Source organism: Castor canadensis, chromosome 5 (assembly GCF_047511655.1).
Source record: "Castor canadensis chromosome 5, mCasCan1.hap1v2, whole genome shotgun sequence".
NCBI classification, from domain to species: domain Eukaryota; kingdom Metazoa; phylum Chordata; class Mammalia; order Rodentia; family Castoridae; genus Castor; species Castor canadensis.
Window position 1 is genome coordinate 174,580,844 of NC_133390.1, and position 24,646 is coordinate 174,605,489.

Sequence of the window (24,646 nt, forward strand, 5' to 3'; positions counted from 1 at the left end):
AAATGAGTTATTTCATTTACTTGTTTACACGGTGAAACAAAATCATTCCAAAGTTGTTGTTCCCCCTCCTCCCCCCAGGACACATGACTGTTCAATCCCAGCAGAAAAGTGCTTAAATTGTGATCCATTGCCTCACTCAGGACAGAGCATTTAATTATGGCTTAATGATCTCTGCAGATGTGGAGCTCATGGCGATGTGGTTGGTCAGTGAGCAGCTGAAGCCTCTGGGTTTCCTGCTGCCTGTTTTTTTGAGAGTGAGCTTTTAATACAATCAGACTCACTGGTGATGACTTCCTGGCTCCATCAACTAATAATTTCATCGCTTTTAAATCACAAAGCTTTTGTTATCACCACGACTGTGAACCAGACAGCCAGAATCAAAGCAAAAGGAAGTACTATCACTTGAGGATGATGGAGTCCTAGCTTTGGTCTGGTCCCCGCCACAGGCATGGCAACTTTCAGAAGATTTTTTGCAATCCCCATTCCTTCTCCATGATGTCACATGTTACTTTTTCTTTGCAACTTCCACTTTATGTTATTGTCCCTGACTATAATATAATTGTGCCCTTTTTGCATTTTTACTGTAGAGGTATCTGAGGTTTTTAATGTATACTTTCTCCTCACACAAAGCAAGAGGGAAAACTTTTTCCTAAAAAGAAGATACATGAATATAAGCATGGCATACATGATGTTGAAAACTGTCTGCATCTGGTTAATAAGATAACGAAAACAGATATCAGAAAGATGAGCCAAAGAATAAAATGTCATTCTGCAGAACTTAAGCTACATTTCTACTCATGATTTTACCATGGTGTGCATTAAAACACAATTGAGCCATCAGGAGAGAATAAACTTTGCGGTAAGAAAGTTTTAGCTGCTCTTTGTCAGCTGTCACTGGGAGCTTGGTTACTGCAGCTGGAGTTGAGCTTGTCACATCAGCGTCTGCTAGGAGGGTACCAGAAGCTACAGGCAAGGACAAAAAGCAATGACATCTAAATGACTCCTCAAGAGACTGTTTAAGACCTAAGGGCCAGGAGGATGAACTGCTGGCAAAATGGCGACTTCTTCTAGCTTCAGCTTCTTTACTCAGTAACCATGTTCCCAGATAAGCTGCTTGGTGTCCATGTGGTGAGTTAATTCTAAAGACTTTGCACAGATATTAAGTGCAAATCACTGGTGGCCAATGATTGCCAGACATCACTGGTGAGCACTGATAGGCAATAAACATTAATTTCCTACCACTTTATTTGCACAAACATATCTCCAATTTGATTTATATTGATACAGATCTAGGTTTGCTCAAATAAGAAGTAAATAGTAGAATCCAGTACAGAATGAATAAATGAACCACATTTATTAAACTGTTCAGGAATCTGTTTCTTCTGTCATTTCCTGTACCTCCACTAGAAATGCAGTTGGTGAGAAGAACGTGTTGAAGGCAAGTCAGGGACCGTTCTTTAACTGAGAACTGACTGTGACAGTAAAGGAATTAACTTGGTCCATGCTACTTTGTAACACTTCATCTTCACCGTGGTCCTGTGAGAACAAGAATATCTCCCCCATTCCAAAGGAAGATGCAGCTGAGGATGGGCATGGCAGGAGCTTGCATAGCTAACATGTAATGTACCAGGAAAGGTTTGGTGACTGCTAGGCGTATTGGTTTCTTATTGAGCTTGTAAAAACTATCAGATTCTTAATGATGTAAAAAAATACACAAATTTCTGGAAGTTAAACATCCTAGAATCAAGGTGCCCCCAGATCCATGTTTTTCAGGAGACTCGGGTTAGAATTGGTTTTCTTGCCTTTTCTAGGTTCTAGAGCCTACTGCATTCTTTGACATGTAGCTAGCTACTTCCTCTGTTTTCAAAACCAACAGCCTTTCGTCTTCACATTTCTCTTTCTGGATTCTGATGTGCTGTACATCTTTGCCTTTGACTGTCCAGTGGATTCACCTGGGCAACCCAGAGAAACATCCCCAAGATTACTTACTCTCACTTGCAAAGTCCCTTTATTTTCATGTAATGTTACATATATTTATTTATACATTCTGGAGGTTTAGATGTAGACATCTTGAGAGGGAGGGCAAATAGTCAACCTACTATTCTGCATCTAACAAACTGTTATGAGAGAAAGACCAATCCTATTCTTCTGGGTATTTGGTCACAAATTTTGTGGAAATTTCTAGAACTGTCTCAGATTATTCTAAAACCAAGAATAAGTCTCAGTCATTAGATTTATTTTTCCTCTATTGTGTAATCTACAAACTTTACACTTACAGTTTCAAAGCCTTTCAACTAAGCCAACTTTTAATAAGTTCTCTTAAATTAGAAACTTGCATCTGAGGACATTAAGTACAAATGCCTGGAGCACTGAAACTTTTGGTCTGTGTAGGTACAGACTTTGATATAGACACTGTCATTGGTCTGTCTTTTTCCTTACCTTTGACAATGCAGACTCAAATCCACTGCCTTTTTTGAGTTCTTTGCTTCCACTTCCCAGCTCTCTCTGGCTCAAGAGGCTGTAGCTGACCTCATTATTTCTGCAGCCTCATGTTACTTCCCTGTTTATATCTCCAGGAAGCCCCACGCTGAGTTAGGGAATGCTTTCCTGAACAGTGCTTAAGATCATGAGGCCTGGAGTTTCACTGCTGGGTCTGTAATCCAGACTCTAAACTGTGTCATTTGGACAAATGTCTTAGCTGTCCCTATGCTCCATTTTATTACCTCTAACTAAGGACCATAATGATGGCCCTACAGTATTGCCACACCAAAGTTTATGGATGAAATGAGTTGGCTCTGCCACAGAAAAAGATGCTCAATAAATGCTACTTCTTATTAGTTTCACTGACAAACCATGACAGTATTTAGTGGAGACTCCACATTGAAGAGAAATCTGTTTCGACACCTACTTCTTTCTTTCTTAGGTTTTCTTTTTAAACCCAGTCTAGAAAGCGAAAAAAATCACAAAAATATTTCTTACTTTTGCATTGTTTAAAACTACTATTTAGTCATTAGAAGGGATTTTTAGAAAAATCCCTTTTCCTCATTTATCTTTTAGCTGCCTCTTCTCCTTGATTCAGACGGATTATTTCAGTATCTGCAAAGCCCATCAACCTCTGTCTTGCTCTGTCCCTTGAGCTTTCTCCACTCTACCCCATCTTCTCCATTTCTCTCCACATTTCTGATTCCTTAATCAGATCTATAGTCATAAAAAATCAATTCTAGATAAGAACTACTGCCATTCCCTCTAGTTTTATACACCTTTCAAAGTGCATCATGAGCTCATCAGTGTGAAATTTGCATGGCCATGAAGACTGGTAGTCATCTGTGTTTATGTATTGGGTGGATGTAGTAGGTAGAAGTTTGGACCCTACACATCTACCCTCTAGTTTCATGCCTGTAAATATGTTAAGTTAAATGGCAATAGAGACTTGCAGATATAATTAAGATTTCCAATCAGTCAACTTTAAGATCACTGAGCCTGTGGAATCACATGAGCCTGTGAAAGCAGACCTTCCTCCTGCCTGAGGGCAGAAGTTAGAGAGATTGTGAGCAAGAGAGTGGTCAGAAGCACTGTCACTAGTTTTGAAGATGGAGAGGCCTGGAGCCAAGAAGTGAGGGTTTCCTGTAGAAACAGAATGATTCCTGGCCAACAGGCAGCAAGGAAATCCGGGCCTCAGCCATACAGCCAAATGAAACTGAATTTCACCAGCAATCTGAATGAGTCAGAGGTAGATTCTCCCCCTCCCCAACCCTGTACCTCCAGAAAAGAGCCCATGCTGGCCAATATTTTGTTTTCAGTCTTGTGAGACCCTGAGAAGAGACCTCAGCTGAGCGCAGGCAGGATTTTGATCTGATAATTGTGGGGTGAAAATGTGTGTGGCTTTCAGCCTCCATGTTTGTGGTGATTTTGGACAGTATCAGGGGTTCCTGAGTGTGGACCTATAAAGAGATTTACCCCAGATGTGCCAATAGTGAATTCCTGGGTAATAATCATATGCACACATGTTCCTCCTATTATTACAATTGAAAGTCTCATTCTCACAAGTTCTTTTATTTTTCTAAAACATTTTATTAGTGTATAGGAGGTTTCATTGTGACACTTACACATGTGCTTACAGTGTGTCCTGGGTAGATCCCTCATTCCTCCCTCACTTAAAATAATTCCATCAGGTTTCACTGTTCTATCTCATAGAATTATATAAAGTACACCAACCATATTCACCATCCTTCACCCTCTTCATTCCCCCTTCCCTCTGACTAGTTAGTGTCCACTCTGGAACAGTGCCTGTCTTACCTTCCTATTCTTTGTTTTATAAAGTGTATATTCATTATTCAAAGGGATTTTTCCATGGCAGTTCACACATGCATACATTATACTATAATTAGATTGAACCCGTCCCTGTATTACTCTCTTTTCCTGTCCTCTTATCCCTTTATTATTCAATAGCTTTCAGTGCATTTCATTTTACCATCTTCATATACAGATGCAATGTATTTTGATATTATTCACTCTCTATCCTTTTTTTCTCTCCTGCCTCCCCCTAGTCTCCTTAAATGGTCCCACTTTTACAAGCATGTTCTCCGTCTATATACGTATATGCAATCAGGTATACATTTGTGTGCATGTTTATCTTTTAGATCTAGCTTCCACATATGAGAGAAAGGTTGTGACCATTGTCTTTCAGAGCCTGTATTACTTTGCTTAGTGTGATAATGAGAGTGTGGGTGTCTATAGTGCATCCTGACTTACAATCCTTACCTACCAGGAGTGATATTGCGGGACATATGATAGTTCTACTTTTAGTTTTTTGAGGAACCTCTTTCAATAGTGGTTGCACTAATTTACATACAGTCCTACCAACAGTGGGTTCCTCCCTGTACCCTGCAACCTTGCCAGCATTCGTTGTTGTTTGTGTTTTTGATGATAACCATTCTGAATGGAGTGAGGTGAATTCTCAGTGTCATAGGTTTGTATTTCCTTTATGTCCAGTCATTGTCACAAGTTCTTTGTCATTTATGTCTTTAAATCAGTGGTGTCTCAAAGCATGGTATAAAAGGTGGGACAAGGATTCACCTTGATTAGTCTGAATTTCTCCTTTTTTTTCATGTCCTTTCTTTTTACTTTATAACTTAAAAAATTGTAGACAAGTTTATGCAGAGTCCTGTAAATGTAAAAAAGAGAAAATGGAGATGATAGGAGTAGAAAATAGAAAAGAGCTGGCTGGACTGCAGAAAATGATAGCTGAATTTGGAACTCAAATGGCCTAGTTTACCCCATTGTACCTCTTTTTCTCTGTCTGAGGTTAAGCAAACAGTTTATCATTTTGCCCCCATCTGTTGCTTGGATAATTTGCATAATGTACCTATCACAAACTAAATTGTATCCCCCCCATCAAATTCATAGATTGAAACTCTAACTCCCCATTGTGACTATATTTGGAGACAGGGTCACTAAGAAGTAATTAACATTAAATGAGATCCTAAGTGTAGAGCCCTGATGCAATAGTTCTGGTGGGTATCCTCATAAGAGGAAGAGACACTAGGTATGCATGAGCAAAGAAAAGACCACATGAAAACATAACAGAAAAGTACTGTCTGCAAACCAGTGAGAGAGTCCTCAACAGAAAACAATCCAGCTGGCACCTTGAACTTGCCTTTCAGTCTCCAGAACTATCAGAAATAGATTTCAGTTATCTCTGTCCTCTAGTCTATAGTATTTTGTTATGGTAACCCTAAGAGAGCAATAAAGTTTTTAAATCTGTTACTTTGCTTGATCATATTCTAGGTAATAGCTCACTTAATCTGCCCAGAATCTCCAAAGAAGGCATAACTATTATCTTTGTTTTAAAAACAGGTAGACTTAGAAAAAAAAAATAAAAACAGGTAGACTATGGCTTAGAGAGGTAAACTACCCTTGGCTAGTACAATGCAGAGGTGTGAAGAAAAAATGGGTTTCTATGGACCCAGAAGTCATGCACTTAAATGGTGTATATTTCGTCTCCTGCATGAGAATGGAGGCTGTGAACTAAAGCCCCAGTAGGGGCTGGTAAGCTAAGCCAAATAAGTCAAGCGAGCTTGCCATGATTGGCTGTGAAAAGAAATGACTAGTGATAGTCAGTCCTGGATCCAGCTGACTATTGTCTCTTGGAAAGTTGGAAAGAAGTTTGTGCTATCTTACCATTTTTTCAAGACAAGCTAAAATTCTGAATTTTCATAAGGAATTTTCTAACATTTATGGCTCTCTATCTATAGAGGTATAGTAAAGTTGCCTATTATCTATTGCAGTACAGGTCAATTCAACATGCCTTCAGGATGGAAATGCCCTGGGGGCTAGTTTGGAATCACTGGTAGACTATTATTCTTGTTTAAGATCCAGGGTGGGTTGCCAGAATTGCAACTGAGTTCATAAAAATACATCTATAAGTTTGTAAAACTTTGGTCAACCTGGTTCCTTAAAAGATTAGCCTAGAAAAGTACTTTTGAGAGCCTGGCTCATGGTGGATTTCCAGTATGCTTTTATTCAACAAGTGAGTGAGAGAAAGGATTTTTCATTAATCTGGATGATAGAAAAGACAGAGACAGATGATGAGAACATACAGCTTTCACTTACTCCTTTGGAAGCTTGGATAAATGACTAATTCCAGCATAGTGGTCTGTTTAGTAATCAGATTCTTCCAAAATGATTATTAAGAAAAAATGAATTTGTTGGGGGTTAAGCCCCCTCACTGACTTATTCAATTGATATGTCAGTGTCTGTACTGAAGTGAGAGCTGTGCCACTTGGCATGAACAAGATGGCAATTACATCCTATTCCCATAGAACTAATGGTCTAGCAGGTAAAGGATCATACCTTGTTTCCAAATCACAATGCAGTGTCAGTCAGCTTTCCATTGCTATGACAAAATTCCTAAAAAAATTCAACTGAAAACCTTTCCTCTAAAAGGTTTATGTTGGCTCACTGCTTCAGAGATTTCAATGAATTTCAATGGCTCCATTTTTTCTGGGGCTGTGGCAAGGGACACCAGCATGTGGCAGAATAAGCTACTCACTTCATGACATCCAGGAAACAGGGGGTTTGAAGGGGTTGAGAACAAGCTATAGCCCCCAATGGCATGCCCTCAAGGACCTACCTCCTTCAATGAGGTCCCAATAGCCCATCGAGTTATAAAGCAATCAACAGATTAATTCATCAATAAAGTCAGAGTCCTCATGACCCAATCATTTCCCAAAGCTCTACCTGTGCTATTCTTGAATTGAGGAGCAAGTCTTCCACACATGAACCTGTGGGGAAAATTTCAGATCCAACCCATAACACACCTAGATTCAGTCTGCAATATGTTGACTAGTTGAGGTTTTCTTATGTGCAGAGAAGTCCTGCAATGATCTTGGTAATGTTAGAGATTCTACATGTTTCAGACCAGGCTCCCTCAATTGCATGGAAGTAGGGTACTTCTCGTGAACACACCTGTAAATGAGGGCCATTTTCTATGACTAATTTACAAAAGCTGTATTTTTCCTCTTAATGTCTTCAAAAGAGCACCATGTTGTAGGGATATATACCCCTCCCCCTCATTTCCTGGACAGTAATAAAAACTCAATTTAAATATCTCGTTTTAAATTACTCATCTGATAAATGGTTTTATTAATAAAGATGCTTTAGTTTTAATAAGGAAAAATTAACAACCTCAAATTGGATTGGGAAAGCAAGAGGAATTCACTGGTTTGTGAAACTGAATAGCTCTGGAATAGACGCAGGGACCAGGGTATTGCGTTTACCTTTCTATACTTCTCAGTTCTTCTGGGTCAGCTTGATTTATCATGTACATTTCAACTGAATTGTTAAAGTCCTTCTCAGACTCACTGAATGTCTGGAAAAGAAAAAAATGTTTTACAATAGTCCCAGGAAAGTCTTAAGATTCAGTTTTATTGGAGTGGAATTCCAGTTCCTGGATCATTGAACGTGTTCAGAGAAATGCCATATGCAGATGTAGATGTAGATGGTGTTTCCAAAAATGGACGTGACAGTAATTAAGTCTTATATGTCCTTCCAGAACCTGTTACTCCCCACTGAAATGTGGTTCATGCCTCTTCCTGAGACCAGGTGGGTGTTTGTGATTGTCTCAATGCCAAATCAAATTTGGTGGTACAGAGGCTACATGGCTTCTGAGGATAGGTCATAACAATCCAGACTGCTTTTCTTGGGTCTGCCTCTGAAGACACCCAGTTTGGAGCTCCCCGCCCTAGGATGTACAGAAACCCAGGTCATGGTCAGGCATTCTGTAGGTGTTCTGGGTGGCAAACTTAGTTCTCAGTTGACAGTAAGCATCACAGCCAGACCTGTGAGTGAGTGGTGAGACTTCAGGTGACAACAGACCCTGTCTGCCAAGTGCCCCAGATGACTTTAAGTGCAACAGAGATGAGCTAATTTCAGTGAGCTCAGCCCACATTGCATATTTGAGGGCAAAAGAGGCTGCTGTTTTGGCTTAAGCCAATAGGGTCTGGGGAAATTTTTTTGCAGCCATAGTAGCTGGAAACATTGGTCATAACTGAGCTGTGTTACCATCCGTGGAAGTGAGGTTGGGAAGTCTAAGGAGATAATGAACCTGAACCATTTTTAGGGATGGAAAGTGGAGGAGGAATGGTTGATAACATAAACATTGGGGTGCTATAGCCAGAAGAAGGGTGATGAGGCTCAGCAGGCACAAATAATAGATTCCTTTTACAGTGGTAAAGGAAGCTTCAAATATTGTCTCTAAGCTTCATGCTGTTTTTACTTCATGCTGATTTTCTTCTCTTACTCCGAGCTGCCCACAGTCAAGTCAGGACAGAATGTAAAGATATAAATTGCAATCAGACATGAAAGGTGATTATCCTTTCCACTAGAGCAGATAATTGAAGATTGGCTACATTAGATAGCGTGCATTCAGTTTCCATATCTCAGCCTGTGATGGGGCAATCCAGCAGGACTCTTGACCCCTGAGATACAGTTCTTCCCCTGATATCTATATGGGAACTGCTGTTTCTCATTCTATTTGATGTTTATATTGCTGTTTGTGTAAGTTTTCATATAAAAAAAGCAACCTGGGTCCAGAAGGCAAATGGTAAATGTTAATTGAATTATTTTGAACTCATTGTCCAAATTGTTTTACATTTTCATATTGCATTTCTTCCCTAGTATTGGTCTCCAGGCATCAGTGAGAGAATAAGGACATGTTGCTTGCATGAATTTTACTGGAGCTCAGGGAAGAAGGGGGCACCACAGTGTGGTGAAAATGCATTAGTAATTTGTGATGAGTCTCCAAATGGTAATATGCTTCATAAATGCCTTCTGATAGCTGCACAGTCACAGAATAATTTATAAATATGATCAATCATTTAGTATTTCAATTACTGATGGAAAGACACATTAACACTTTGTAGGGAAATTAAAATACTTCCCAAGTTCAACGGATAACTGGTTATCCATTGTCTTGCCACTGTTAAAGTGAGGAAGTATCTCTGTGGAATATCTTTACATATTAGATAGAATAATTGGTTTCCTGCTTCTACCCATTCCATGAAAATTGGCTGATTTATCTTCCCCATTTCCAACAAACTTGCTGTTTTTTGCATAAAACCAACTGTCCCCGACCACCTGCTTATAAAGATAAAACAAGACAAGTATATAAACCCTCTGTTGGACTGAAGGTTTGTGCTGGCCCCATCCTACTGACTTGGCTTTACTGCTTCTCAGTCTACCTTGTGACTTTCAAACTCCTCACTGCTTCATGAACACAGGATATCTCAGGGCTGGGTTGCTTTGCTCCTGCTGAATCCATTTTCTGAAGTGCCTGCTGTCCATTTTATATGTATTATATTCCTACTTCAGTTTTCTAGATATTTTTAAAGGATATTTCTTTTACTTCCTTCATGATCTGACAGCACAGCATGCATATGATATTACTTTTGGATATATTTATATATTTTAATTTTAATTTTGTCAATGTCCAAAGCCTCAATTAAATTGGGAACTCCTTGGCAATTAGACAAGGTCTAATTCTCACACTGAGTTCAGGTGAAAATGATACTAAAGTATGATTCTATTTTAAACATGATTATTCTAAAATGTTAGGTTGAAATACATAAAATTATAGGTTGTGACAATCAAATATTATTGACTACCAGCAATTTCATATGCTCAGCAAATAGAAAATACTTTTGTTTTGCAAACCTTTTAAGGAATGTACTACACATGTAAGTGAGGGAACAAGGAAACTTTCTTTTTGGAATGTTGCATGAGACACTGACACACTCCTCAGAGGTCCAGTGGATTACTCTCCCTTTTAGGGATGACTCAGGAATGCACATGTCTTTTTTTCTTTGTCAGAGAAGAAATTTGTGTTCTGGGAAGAGTCTTGTATTAGAATGCATTTTCTCATGTTCTTAACACTGTAAGATGAAAGTTCTATTTCTAGTAGATTACAATTTGATTTTTTAAAAATTTTCATCCACTCCACAGCAAATTCTAAGCAGGCATTTTCCCTGTATTTTTCATCTCTTGAGTTAGAGAACTTCAGTGAAATGAACATGCAATTTGGAATCTTTGCAACTCTCAATAAATAATACTGGTTCCTTCTCAGGAGGGAAAGGCTGGATTTCAGTTTTGAATGAGGGATTTCTGCTTCTCAGGCTGAGACTAACCCAGGAGTGTTCCTAGTTCTGATAGGTCAGTCAGCAGTTTAAGCTCTTAGGCTGAGCTGGAGACTGGAGAAGAACATTGACATGTCAGCAATGTCAACTGGATGTGAAGCGGTCCAGAGGCAAGGTCTGATGTCACACAGGTTCAATCCCTATGCTTGCCTCTACAAAAATCATATAAATATATATATAATTTTTAAAGAGTAGAAACAGAAAAGTCCCTTAAAACGAGATTCTAAAAGTGACACTAAAAGAAGGTGATCAGTTATTTATACCTAGTATGTTGATTTTCTGGTTGTATGGGAAAGGATGTGTCTGAAGAAGCCAATGTGTCTGGTAGGTTTCTGATAGATTTGCCAACCTGAGAAGAGGAAAGAAGTAGAACACAAACGAGGGCAAGTGCAAAGGAAATGAAAGTCACAGTCTTATAGGAATATCTTTAGGAAGACTAAAGGTCAAGGTGCATTAAAGCTTGTGGAATGCTCAATAGTGATATCAGGGGACAGATTGCAAAGAAGCAGAGTATCAGCTTGGGGCATAGTAAGAATTGAATGATGGCACAGCCATTCAATCTTCATTTTATCTCAGTCTTCTTTCCCCAGAAATCAGATCTTCAAGCTGGAAGTGTCAAGCAAACATCATTAATGGAAGAATTAAAGACACATCTGCAACATTCAAATAGTCAGGTGTGGCAAACTTTTTCTGTAGAGGCACAGAATGGAAATACTTTCTGGTTTTGTGAGTCTTGTCTCTGTTGTAACTACTCTACATAACAGCTCAAAGGCAGACATAGACAATTTACAGATGATGGTGTGACTTTGTTCCCGTAGAACTTAATTTATAGATACCAGAATTCAAATTGCGTGCATTGTTCACATGTCATGAGAATCTAGTTTTATTTTTCAAACACTTAAAAATAAAAAAACAATAATTATTTTATTGATTCCTATAAAATATGTGATTTGTGAAACTTGGCCTGGGGAGCCACAGTTTGACAATGTTGAAATAAGAGGTTACTTAGTCGTTTTTAATGTATTGGTGATATTCTTATTACTGAATAAAGCATACTAGCATAGTGAAAAACACAGCGATGTGACTAAGGAACGCTCAATCTGAAACAGATGGTGTTGGCTGAGTGAAGGATCAAATTTGGAGACAAACTTGCGTACTAATTTTCTTAAAGGTGGTAAATTGTCACTTCTGGGAACCATAGATCAGAGTGTTTGAGATCAATCACTGGAATATATTGGAGCACATTATTAAGCAAGCAGGCACACTAAGAATTGATTACTCTCAAGTGTGATCTAGCAAAAATAAATATCAAACTTTAAAAAGATTGGCAGATTATATTATTAAAAAAGATGAATGACATATCTAGACTATATGGAGATTGTAGAAAAACAGTTGGCAAAATATTTTCAATATATTCTACTTGAAAAAGGGAAGAAGTTGGCTGAATAATAAACAATTATATAAGGTTATAGCTATTTTAGTAATGACTAAAGAATATTAATTGATGAATCCATATTAAGTGGATTATATTAGAGAAATCCCATTATCTTATTGTGCTCAGTACTCTAAATTGTCTTTTCTTCTGTATACTTATGCCATATTCCTCCAGTTTTCAGATGACCAAATTAGCAAGGGATCAGGTTGAAAAATACCTTAGATTGTGAAACTATGGATCCAAACCCAAAGAGACAATATGCAGGAGGCATATTATATTTACATTGAAACAAAGCCCTGTATTGACAAGTATAGATGACCAAGTATGAGAACAATAGCTTCTGTCTTCTCTTTGGTGAGTGTGTGTGTTACTTATCTATAAAATGATTAGAAAATACAAACTCACAATTAGCCAGTGGTTTGACACATTAGATGAAGATGTGTGATGTGATTCCTTTTCTCTTTCCAAATCGTTGTATTGCAATTAAGGAAGCTACAGTGTGAAGGAAGATTTGGGTTCATTTGTGGGTTGGGAATTTTCCTTACCATGATGATGACTTGGAAACATTCTTGGTAACTATTTTGCCTAGTGAGATTTTATGTCTTTGGACAGCTTGGTTGGGTCAAATTTTCATAAATTGCTAGGATGCTTGTAATGGGCCATCTGCACTTCTGAGTGTTCAGTTAATCCTCCAACTGTATATTAAATTGACCAAAACATCAATGCAGGAGGCAATAGGGCTTGACAGCCCATGCCATACTGCTGATGGCAAGAATATTGAGAAACTCAGAATCTTATAATGGAGTTTCTATAAATTTACTTTGTACATTGTGCAAATTGCTTAACCTCTCTGGAGCTAAGGCATCAGTTTCATTATCTTTGACAGAAGTTATGCTTATAATTTGGGCTGAACTGGGGGTGTCCCCTACCCTCTAGTCATAATTATATCTTTTCCTATTAAGTCTAAATGGCCTCAGAATCATTTTCAACATAGATAATGATTTGGAGTAGTTAGATCTGACATGGAATTTGAAGCATATTTGTCTTCAAATATCCTGGGTAAGATGTTCTGTTTGGGTCCTTCCCATCTTGCCACGTGGGTGACTTCCAAAATTTGGGGTTTTAATACTTTATCATTACTATTTTGTTCTTGACATCTCTCCCCAACATATGTTGCTGATTCATAGAGATATTATATTCTAAATCCTTAGAGTTGGTTGATATTTAAATAATATTATTATTTGAATGCTTCTGGACTTGTTGAGATAAACTTTGTTGTTGTTGTTGGTTTTTTTTTTTTTTTTTTTTGCAAAAACTAGTCCATTTGTATATTCTCTTCTCATAATGATTCTACAGCTTCATGACTGGTTTCTAAAAATTGTCATGATCATTGTTACATGAAAACCTATAATGCAGAATTCTTCCTCCCAAAAATGTTTAGGTAAATTAATGTATGTATAGGGAAAGGGTATCTCTGTTATCTTAGAATAATTCTTTAGAACATTACTTTCCCACTTTAAAGTCAAACTAACCCCTGTCCAATATTCACTATCTCTGCAGTTCATTATAACATTCATTCATTCATTAATTCAATTAATTAATTGAGTGTGGGTTTGTAATTTGCAGACATGCAAAACCACACTTAATAAAGCCTAGTGACACCTTGCTATTTTCCATCCATATTCTTTCCTTAGGACAGCCACTCTCCATGTATTTCCTTTTCGCTTTGCCCCTTTAAGTTTCTCTTCTTCCTCTCTTATTTTGTATTTCCTTTGCAGCTCTGTGACATGTATCACTGCAGTACACTCGGGGAAGCAAAGACATATGCTGTAGCTGTCTGCCCAGATGTATGCAGATGTCTGTGTGCATAATATACGAGAGACATTTAGCAATAGTTTGAAATTATGCAGTAGCTTTGATTTGGGACTTCTGGTCCTATTCCAAAGAGGATTTTCCTTCTTTCTCTGCTTCTTCGTAGCTCTCTTCCTCTATAACATACACCATGACATAGAATACACGCCTCATGCCATGTGTGCCCATGAGATTGTACTGGAGGACAGGCCTGGTGTAATTTTAATCATTGAAAACTCTGCTAAATGGAACACCATTAATAATAGTTACACAGAGTGAAACCAATGCTTTAAGCCCAAGGATGAGCCTAAGGGACTTGAAGACTTGTGTAAGCATACAATTAATCCAGTTTGGGAAAAATTACATAGGTACTTCCCCACTCTTAAAGAAAATGAAGGATTTGGTGAAATTATTTGCATAAATCTAATTCTTCTTCTGAATTCCCTCCCTGTCCAATTGCTCAATGTGGATTCTGGGTCTTCTCTGGTCACCCCTCAGGTGCCATCTTCAAAACTCAGCTATGTTTCAACTGAAGGAATAAACTGTATCCTATGCCCAAGTTTCCCTTTGCTAATCAAACTATCCATAGTCTATATTTACCAATTGGTTGGAATTTCTTTGTTGGGAAGAATTCATTCATTGGAAGAAGTTGGGGTGATGCTGAAAGTCATCTTTTATAATTTAGGCACACACTGGAAAGATTTACAATGTATTTTCCTTTTGACTCTTTCCAGCTGCCTGGAGCAAACATTCATCTTCTGCTTCCTCTAATAGGATCTGACTTGTGACATCATGTTCTGAGAGGCTGAAGTTTAATAGGTGTGTTTTCTCTCTAAGACACATACATTATGCAGAGGCTCTAGGATTTCACTTATTTTATTTCTTAAGGCTGTCAAAGTCATCTACCTTGAGGTTTCCTTCTCTTACAACTGGCATTGCCAAGGCTGCATCCTGATCAGGTTAAGGCATATCCTAAACAAACACCCTATATAACATACATATGGGACTAGGCTTATACAAGAATGGCTTGTCCTGGCAGTTGAATGCAACACTGAGATGCTGATGACATTTATCTTTATTAAGTATCCAAAGCAGTGGTCTAGAAATGTGTACACAATTTGCATATTCACTTTCTGACATTTCTGAAAGGGTGGTTTCAATGTATTTGAAGTCCTTTGCCCCAAATGTTGACCTTGGATATGAAAATAGCATGATGCTACTTTATGGAATCATGAAGAATTGCAATTTATTATGTTCTTCCCAGGGAGAATTGCAGAACTGCTAATGATTTGAGGGAACTCATAAGGACCATTTGGAAAAAGCAAAAGGGTACTCACAAAGTATTAAGACCATGAAGTGTGATGTCTGAAAGTTAAGTGGTGGAATGCTTGCTCCTCAATGGAAAGATAGGGGTCTTCTCACCTGACTTCAAAGGAGTGGGGGTGGTTTTTTTTTAACAGTGAAATGTTGGTATACTTATTCCCAAACATGTTCTATGGCAGACATGTTACTCCTTTTTTCCCTCTCAAGAAAAGAAATGCCAGTACAAAAACTGAGGCAGTTTCAACACCTCCATGTTGCAGGGTGTCCCCTAGATTGGTCAAGATCTTTCAGTTCCAAGAGATAGTAACTAATCCAAATTCACTTTAGAAAACCTACCTGAAAAAATTTTCTGAAAAGTTTCCTTCTGGTCTCAGCATGTGACTGGATTCTGGATGCTCACAATGTCACAATGTCAGGAGAAGATTCTCTCTCTCTAGCTCCTGCTGCTTCCCTCAGTAGGGCTAAGATCATGGTTAGTGTCTATGTGATACATCATACTTTCTGCCACCCAATTCTTGGCTCTTCCCTAGTGATGGCAAATTAGTTGAAACCCAGCCACACAGATAAAGTCAGCACCCATTCTACTCTTTCCTGCAGAATTCCTAAGACTGACTCTTAACAATTCATTCTTGGACCTGTCCTGTGGTCTGGAGAATGTGGCATGCTGAAGAGGCTGGTCTCTCTTCAAACCATTTAGTCCCAAAGTGAGAAGAGTAAACTCCAAACAAGAATCCACTCTCTTACTGAAGAATGACGCTTAATGATTATTTTGTACCTGCTATCAGCTGAATTGTGTGTCCCCAAATCCTTATCTTAAAGCTCCAACCCCCTCTATGTCTCAGACTGTGACCGTATTTAAGAAAGGGTCTATAAGGAGGTGATTAAGTTAATACCAAGTTGTTAGGATGGAGCCTATTCCAATCTGATTAATGTCCTTATAGTAAGAGTAAATTTGTTCATGTTAAGAGATGTCAGAAATGAGTGGGTGCAGAATAAAGACCCCATGAGGATACGGTGGGAGGGCTGTCATTGTGATACAAGGAGAAATACCTTGTCCACTGACACCTTGATCTTGGACTTCTAGCCTCCCTTCTATGAAAAAAATGCTTTAGTTTTAAGCCACACAGAGTACACACTTTGTTATAGCAGTCCTAGCAAGCTAACACAGCATCTCCTTTTCTGGTGTTTAGTCACTTCTACTAATCCTGGGATAAAGTCATAAAGATATGTGCCTATGGTTTCTATAGGGACTTGGTGGAATCTGACCATTTTTGATTTCTGGTAAAACCAACTGCTGAAAATAGTGCTCAAACTTCATTCTTTCTAAGGTCAAATTGGAAGCTATATTAAAGAGGAACTGTCATTCAACTTTGGTTGAAGTAGTTTAGTTTCTTTTTATCCGTGTTGTGTCAGTAATATGGCTCTAGCTCTTTCTTCTCATGAACTCCATGGCAAAACGTTACTTGGCTGTGACAAAATTTACTTAATAAATTCCCTATCAATAAAAAATCAAGGTGATCCCATAGTAAAAACACTACCCAGACCACAATAATGGTTATCCTTAATAGCACATGCTTTTTACACTTGTATCAGTATTTCTTTAAGAAAAATTCTAAAAGAATGAATTTCAGAGTATGTCCTTTAAAAGTTGTGACTGATGCTGCCAAAACTACAAAATGGTGGAAAATTTTACACCCCCTCCCCCTGCTGATAGTGGGAAATATTCATGGGAAAATAAATGATAATTTTTCTGTTTAAACATCCAGCACGTTGTATAAGTTAGGTGCTACTTTTCTTCAAGCAACAAATAAAGACACAAGGGATTTGGGTGGATCCCAGAGACTAAGTGGTGGAAAGGTTTGGAAGACAGGCTGTGCCCTGGAGATACCTTGTAACTACAATATCACAGTTGCAATCATTAGCCAAGCTCTGGAAGACTGTTCCCTAACTCCCTCTATTCACTGTTTGCCACAATTTCATGCCAGCTCTGCTATTTTTATTTTAAGCCATGATGGTTATTTCTAGGTGTCCACTTGACTGGATCGTGGGGTTCTCAGATTTGACATTATCTCTGGTGTGTCTGTGAGCATGGTTGTAGATGGAATTAGCAGCTGAACTGACAGACTCAGTGAGGTCAATTGCCCCATCTATGTGGGTGGGTAATATCAACCCCTTAAAAGACCCAAATAGAAGAAAAGGCTGTGGGCCTCATACTTGAGCTGGGATATTCTCTCTCTCCTTCTCCAGTCCTGGACTGATTTCACATCACCAGCTGCCCTAGTTCTCAGGCCTTTGGATTGAAACTGAATTACACCACTTACTTTCCTGGGTCTCCAGATTGCAGAGAGTAGATTGTGGGACAACTCACCCTCTATTGTTCCCTGAGCCAGTTCCTTACAATCTCTCCTCTCTCAGTATTTAAGCCACTGCTATTCTGGGTCCCTTTTTTTAGGAACTCAAATCGTATCCCAAACTGAGCAGCAATAGTCTCCCCTTTAAGCACCCTGACTCTCATAATAGGATTTTGTCATTCTCTTTAATTTCCCCCTTAAGGATATTATTAGCTGGAAGTTTTCATGGCCTAAATAATTAACACAGAAAAAACACTAAACCTCAAAGTCACAAACAAATGTTGAAAGTCAGTTTTATCAATTCCTTGTATTTAGAGTCTGTTCATGTAGACAGAGAAAATGTAAGTGTCCCACAAAGTGCAATCTTTGCATAAGAATTTGAAAACTGGACCCCATAACCAGAATTCTGTGTTTCCAACATCTTTGACTCAGTGAATGATTGCTTTTTGTTTTGGGTTTGTTGTCTTACTTGGATGAAGAAAATGGTTTTAGCTAACACAATAAAAAATATACCATTTAAAAAAATAAATAATTCATGGTGTTTTCAATACTTCTTTCAAGACACACAAAGCTCTTGTTTCAATTATTTTTGCCATTCCTTCAGTTGCTTCTAGGACTTGTCTGTCTCCACCCCCATCCTCATAAGACATTTGTCAGGTACATGCAATTTATTCCTGGTGTATGTGGACACCACACTGTTTTCTATTAAACGTAGAATATCATTAGAGCATGTGTCAGTCATAAGAAATAAACTCAAGGCTCTTATATGTGTGTGCTCGCTTAATAAATGTAGTTGCCAGTCCCTACTGCTGCTGCTTCTCCCCACTTCAACAAAGAGGTACAGATGGTTGTTTTCACTCTGGTAACTTGAATCTTGCCACGAAGGCTCTGACTTCCCTGATTTTCCCTGGAACCTTCCATCTACCCAAAGGACCATAGTAAGCTTAGTGTGGAGGGAGACTGCTTACACAGCTCTGGACATTTGGAATCCAGACACCTTTAACAGTTGAAAAATGACTCTGTTCCTCTCAGCATTCTGTTTGGAGCCCACTGTCAAGTTCTATTTCCTCTTCTGCCTTTGATTTCTTACATACTCAGCCTGTGGAAGCCCAAGGCAAGGGGAAAGGTCACGTGGATCTCAGCCTTGCTGTGGGCAGAGCCTGAGCTCATCTCTGAACAGAGAAGCCAGCATGGTTGGTAGTTTTCCAGTTTAACCAAGAGAAATGGAAGCAGCCTGTTTCTAGTGTTAACAAAGAAGTTTATGGAATTGAAAAATAAAAGATCCTAAATTGCATAGCCTATGGAATAAATATAGTTTTGTTTCTTCTCTATAGTACATATTTGTCCTTTGAGGATTGACATAAGTGGTTAATGTTCACTGATGTGGGAGAAAGTTGTGTAAGGGACTCTATTATGCAGAGTCCACCAGTATTCCTGGGACAAGCCTGGGTAGCCTGGACACAGACTTGGAATGCCAACAGCAGCAGTGGACACCCTTCTAAAAGCCTTTCATATATCATTGCAGTTAATGAAATGTGCTCTAATTCCTTTTATGTCTAAGGAAACTTAGGCACAAAGAGGGGAAGAACTTTGGGAGTTCATAGAAGATAAGAAGTGACCACGTGAGGAGAGAAGGCTGACTTCAGTTAACACCACTTAAAAAATACACAACACGTAGTGTGTTCAGTGTTCTTTGAACATACATAAAAACACTGTTTCAATAATTTAGCTGCTAAACACTTACTTATAGGAACCTTGGGGGAAAGCCTGGATGGAGAACTCTGGCTGAGAAGAGTGGTGGGACTTGAGTGACAGGCCCCATCAGGTTTTTTATCAGGAGGTTTTGCATGATAGAGGAGTATCCAAAATAAATGGGGTAGGAAATTGAAGGTACATGCAAGAAGGCATGGGGGCCTGGGGTTGAAAGAAAAGTAGAAAACAACCCAGTTACACAAGTAGACCTAAGAACAAAGACAGGAGAGTGCCCTGGGGCCACCAGATCACCTCCAGGATTCTGTGTGAACTCTGAATGAGAGTGTGCATGGTGTCCTGGTGTCCATGGACTCTGCTTCTTGCTGAGAGCAGCTGTCTTCTTCCTTCCTTCCTCTCCACAGGGTGTCTGCTCCACCTAAGATGATCTTGGCACTGTGCTTTCTGGAGTCTTGGAAGAACTCGACAGGAATAGGAAGCTGTTCCCAAAGGCTTGTATGTGCAGCCACTGGCCATTTTGCAGAAGCTGGGATTTTAATTTGGAGGTTGTGAGTCTGAATGCAGGAGGAAATAAGCAGACCAGCGGTACTGGGAACCTCTAAGTAAGAATGGGTCTTCATTGGTTACTGTCATTCTGCAGAAAGAAGGCCTGGAATATGGCTGACCAAGGTTCAAACTGATGGTCTGCTCCCATGCTCCCATTGATTTTGCATTATGGGGAAATGTGATGTGCTGGTTGGATATTCCAGCAAATGAGATTTGTCAAAGTCTCACAGATTTGTACATCCCAGATACCAAAGGGTTCTTACAATGGGTCACAATATTTTTCTGTAAAACCCAGAAGACAGAGTTGCTGGAGGGGGTATTGTGAATACTTGCTATATTTCATTTTAAACACTTGTATAAGCTATGAAGACAAGTACCCTCAAATGTGTTTTAGACAAAATACAACCCTTTGTAGAATACTAGGGTTCTGGCTTCTGCTGGCAAATTAACTCCTTAGCTCAGAACACAGGCTTTGGAGCCAAGGTGCGAGGTTCAGATGGCACTTGCAGCACCTGCTGCTGTTAGACCTGGCAAGTTGCTTCCATTCCCTGTGATGAGCTTCTTCATTCGGGAAACAAGTGCAGTAATGGTACCTAGCTCGTGTATCTATGTAAGGAGTGAGTGGATTTGAATAGGTGAACCGCTCAGAATAGTGTTTGGCATGTGGGACACACTAAAATAAACATCTATTCCTATTTGTTACTGCTCTCGCTCTGCAGAGCTCAGAACTAACCTTCTGCATCTCTTTCATTGGCTTGGGCTTCTTGTGAATGCATCATTGATTCAGGTTGCTGAAGCTCTGCCCAGTCCTTAACAAAAATTCATAGATACAAATACTTGTACCTAAAGCTATGCATGTCCAGTTGCATAAATTGCTCCATTGTCTAAACGTACTCTAATTTAGGCCACATGTGTGCTGTCATCGGTTACCATGCAAGAGAACCAATGGAGAAAGTTACCATGTTAGGAGGATATTATACTTTTGGGGGCGCTTTATTCTTATTTTCACATGATTTTGATATATATGTACTATAGTCTTTGATTTTAACTTTTGAACTATTACATATATGGTAGGCAAATATGTTGTACATTTTATATGTAGCATGTCTTTTATAAATTTCTCCATATAGTTTATAAATACATATAGACATTTACACATTATGTTACACATGTACATAACATGTATATATAGACTTTTCCTATGTCACATCTATAAGATATTTTAATGCCAACATGCATATATAAATATATTTAGAGATGTGCATTTTATATGTACGTGTGACATAAAATGTCATTTACATATGTATATATTAAACATATGTATATATTTATATATTATTAAAGTACATAGGATAGTACCTGTTACTCCGAGTCTATTGTCCAGTTATAACAAATTCCAATTTTTAATTTTTACTTAACCTTTCAGAGAAATGAAACACTACAGAGGCCATTGCCTCTCCATCCATTCCTCTCTGCCTTCAGTAATGCTAGTTTGGGGCTGCTATGTGACTTCTACAGGCATCATTTTCATTTTCTGTAACACAACCAATTAGAGCATTTTTGCTATTAAAAATCAATATGATATTTTCTTTTTTTTTGTGGTAGCTAATCAAGTGCTCTAACCCTCTCAATGTTTTATTTTTTTTTTGTATTTTGTTTTTGAGATAGGTTCTCCCTAACTTTTTACCCAGTCTGTCCTCAAACCTCCTCTGCCTCCTTCATGCCTCCTGAGTAACTGGGATTACAGGTGTGCAGACATGTATGGCCACATCCAGACTTGTAATATTTTTTTAAACGTAACTTTCTGTAACTTGTTCTATTCACTCAACTCTTAAAAAGACATAGTCATGCAAATTCTCTCTTACGTTTATTTAATTGCTGTGCAGTAATGCTACTGTAAGAGTATGCCACAGTGGCTTTATGCATTGTTCTCTCAGCGCTTATGAAAGTGACTCACTACCTTACCTTCCTACAGGGAGCATACAGTGCCTGCAGTGCAAACCTCATGCAAGTGTTGGGGCTTCTCCAGAGCAGCCCATAAGTGGGGGATGAGGTACATGGGATTTCTTGTCTCACTTCCGGATTTGTTTTGAAGCCTCATGCATTCATTAGACATAGTCCTGATTTCTCAACTTTAAAACAAGTATAGTTATTATTCAACTATCACTTTTTTTTTGAGACAGGGTCTTGCTACATAGCCTAGACTGACCTTGAACTCATAATCCTCCTATCTAGATGCATGGGTGCAGGAATTATACAAATACATCACCATGTCTGACTCTCATTTTTTTAACGAGCCAATAAAAGGAAGACTCTCTATAGTTTTCCAAGAAAATTGAAAAACTCTGGATCTGCTCAGCTGTATGTCACAAGGTTTCCTCACACTGTAAGGCCTGCAAGTGAGAAACAAATAAATTGCATTACGTTCCTGAGGGTGACAAGCATGAGGAAGGCCTGTGTGAATAGCTGGGCCTCTCAGCCATTGCATTGCATATAGAATACTTACCCTGTTAGCTTAAAAGCATGTTTATTAGATTTTTTTTGAGCATACATGTATGTTTGAAAGACATACAAAGGAAGAAGGGAAAGGTTCTTGAATTATTTCCAGTCAATTTTAATCTAGAAAGACCAAGCACTGTTACTGGTTTAGTATTGGGATCTTCCAGATTGCTTTCTAGGGAATTACAAACACCTGTGTGTATGTATGTGCGCTTGTACTTGTGTACTTTGCAGCAAAGAATATTTGGGTATCTATACTCTTCTGTAATTTGATAAGCTCAACCTTATAGACTTGCTTTGAGTCTATATGAAAAATAATATATTAACTAGTTAACTGGTTACATTTTGTTAATAAAATACTACAATGTTGTTTTGTGTCATTGATCAAATTGTTAGGCAAGACCCAGAGAAACCAAGCTCTTACTCAGTATCTGCTAGCTCTGGCTACTATAACAAAACACCTTAGACTGGGGAATGTATAAATCATAGAAATTTATTTTTCACAGTTCTCGAGATGTGAAGGCCAACATCAAGGTGCGAGCAAGTTTGATGTCTGGTGAGGCTGTTGTCTACTTCATAGATGGTGCCTCTTACTGTGTCCTCACATGGTAGAAAGGGGAGGCATCCCCTCCCACCTTTTTTATGCGACTGGTACCAGTTATGTGGGCTCTACTCTCATGCCTTAGTGACGTCCTTAATGCTGTACTCTTAATACCAACAAGTAGACAATTTCAACATATGAACTTCAGAAGGACACAAACATTCAGACCATAGCACCCAGTATCAAGATTTCCAAATTAACTCTAGGATACAAGTTAGCATGAGGTACAGGGGAAGCACAGAGAAGCAGAAGACTGTCAATATAGTTCCCCAGGTTCTTTCTTGCTATATTTGAGCATGCTCCAGACATACTTAATATGTGGGCATCAAAGAAGTATTTGCAAAGGCTCAACAGACAACGTACATTTTCATTTAACACTCTGATATTTTTGTAGCTTAGGTAGCATTCGAGAAGAGTCTTTAGTCCCATAGGTCCATAGATTTCAAAGTTGGTTGCCACAAACAACTTGAGACAAACCAGGTGTGTCCCACTGAGAGCAGCCCACAAACAGCGTAGCCCCTTTAGTGAGCCATTAGTGAGTTTCCAAGTTGGTCTCTCAACATAGTGTCAAGGAGATTTGATGGGGTGACTTTATGTACTTATTTTTTTCATGAGGATCCACAATAAAAGGGAGAAAAACTGGCAGGACTGCTGAAGTCCTGTTTCAAACACTTCCCTTTCAAGAAAGGAATTCCTTGGGGTTAAAAATAACCATGAACTCAGGAGTGACTGATGGCTAAAACCACTTTAAAATCTCACCCTTCCAGGTTTGATAGCAGGAACTATAAACGTGGTGATCATCTTTGTTACATGTTTTCCTATTCTTCATGACTAAGATAAAATTTCTATTCATCTTTAAGTTTCATACAAGAGGTAGTCCTATCTTTCAGATATCCTTCTTCACAGGGCTTGAAGGTCACACCAACTCTTAATTGTAACCTTCCATGAATCCTTTGTCTGAGTACCGTTTTGGACTTGCTCTAAAATGGAACCACGTCCTGTTACCCTCTAAATGGAAAGGGAAGTGAGAGAAGTGGTAAGTGACAGGAGATTTAGTCATGTGCTCTTCACATGGAATTATTCCATTGGAGCTCTACCTACTCTTGGTTTTGTTCCTTGGTTCTACTTGTTGGAGGCACCTGTGATTAAACAAGTGTAGGCAGATGCATGCCAAATACCAGGGACTACTTTCAAAGAGAGGGCATTAATATGCATGTAGCTTATAAGCAGTGGAGATCTCACACGGAGACTGCGTATTTAACTGTGCCAACCCTGAGAAATGAATTTTGTTTTAAAACAATACAGAGTCTGAAGTCACCATGTGGCTCCAGGCTCCATTACTTGGCTTTAAGTCCCACTCCCAGGTACATACAGAAACTCAGAGCTCCACACTCCCCCCAATACATGACCTGCTACCTTCACCCTGAAATGCCAGGGAAACCAGCACCCCTGTGTAAGCAACTCCCACAGCTCCTGCTGCTCCAATGGTAACACAAGGCACAAGCCAGAAGGCTCAGTTCCCCTGGCAGCAGTGCTACTGAACCGAGCTCCCTGAAGCCCCTGTGGGAAATCAGGCCCTGGATCTCCTGCTGCCTACAGGCTTTATTCTTCTGAGCCTGCTGAAGTGCTAAGGGTCTGT